The sequence below is a fragment of the Lygodium microphyllum genome, chromosome 11 (assembly GCF_053477565.2).
Source record: "Lygodium microphyllum isolate KBCC chromosome 11, Lygodium_microphyllum_v1.1.10, whole genome shotgun sequence".
Classification (NCBI taxonomy): domain Eukaryota; kingdom Viridiplantae; phylum Streptophyta; class Polypodiopsida; order Schizaeales; family Lygodiaceae; genus Lygodium; species Lygodium microphyllum.
This window is the reverse complement of record NC_141145.1, coordinates 95,379,193-95,380,846: the sequence shown is the minus strand read 5'-3', so window position 1 is coordinate 95,380,846 and position 1,654 is coordinate 95,379,193.

Sequence of the window (1,654 nt, the reverse complement as noted above, 5' to 3'; positions counted from 1 at the left end):
ATATTTGGTGTAAGCATAAGAATGTGTTTCCATTGATCATGATATACATGCATTGTTTTTTTTTTAAGAACTCCATGTTTGCAAGAAGTAAATCAAAACGCTTTCTTTTCATGAAATTTTCACATCATAGATGCATAGCAACAAAGCAACCTCCATGATGAGGGGTTGGCAAAGGCTTTGCCCCCCTACCTAGTTATTTAAAAAAACATTTTTCAAAACGCTTTCTTTCATGAAATTTTCACATCATAGATGCATAGCAACAAAGCAACTTCCATGTGAGGGGTTGGCAAAGGCTTTGCCCCCCTACCTAGTTATTTTAAAAAACATTTTTCAAAACATGAAAGGGGGGAAAGGGGGGGAAGTCTCTGGCACCCTCACCCACTTATATAAAATAAATAGTAAGGGGGCCAAGTCTTTGGGCCCTCCTAAAGAAGGAAACTTTTTAGTGGTGGTGGTGGGGGGATTGAGACCCCCTCCAAACTATGTGCATCAATAGAAAGTCATGGCCAAACTATGTGAATTTATAAATAGGCCATGAACGCACGTTATATAGAGAATATATGTATAATGAACCCCCCGAGCTTGTCATATAAAACTTCATGGCCTATAGTGAGCATATTTTGCACAAATGACCTCATTATTATAACCCTAAACTAGTCAATGAAGAGATAGTTATTCTATACTACATTTTCTTGATCTCATTAATATGTAGAATGGCTAGCACCATCCAAAACCTAGGCACGTCAATGACTTATCATGGATTCTATTGACCATGTCTTTGTTAGATGTGGTTATCATACTAAAGCTCCACATGTACTCAAGTGATATAGACGTGGTTATCTCCAACATGTCTACTTGAGTCGTACCAAATCCATCTCTGTGTTGAATTATTTTACTAAAGGATTATATTGTAGAAATGTTAGTGCTATCTAATCCTTGCACCCTGCAAATATTGTATTTATATAATGTAAAAGGAGAAATGAAAAAGGTTTTGTAGGTGGACGACAATAGGGATACCTATAAATGCTTTTGACAAATAGTGATTTCTCCTTCACTTGAGTCCAAGTTTTGCATTAAAAGGGATGATTGTGTTGGTTCATATATTTACCATAAAAAACACCTATGGAGTATTTAGGTGGTTAAGCTAGATGCCTATAAATTGAACATTTTATGGTGGACAACTAACGTGATCAACGTATTGTTATTTGTCTATGCTACCACTCTTATGTAATCAAGAGGAGGCCCAAAAGGTATAGAGAATAAAAAAGAAAGATATCATTTAGAAGGAAGTGACAATTATGAGCACACCAATTGTAGAAATGCTCAAAGAGAGAATATTGGAAAAAGTATGACCTTATATGAGACCTTCAATTAATTTTTAGAAGAAATAAATTAAGTGATAATTGCATATTACAAATAATATATAATGCTACATAGATGGCATAGCACCACTTATAATTCCTCCATGAGCCACCAAAAAAGGTTTGAACGTCCATGTTTTAACCTCTAGTTAAGGAGATTCGATTAGTATGGTTAGGTGTTTCAATAATTGATATGACCAGGGGTGCTAACTAGTTGTTAAATGTATTGGTTTGAGAAATATTAGCACTAGTGTTTTCAAGGAGCCACAAAACTGGCCACACAAGTGGCTAAA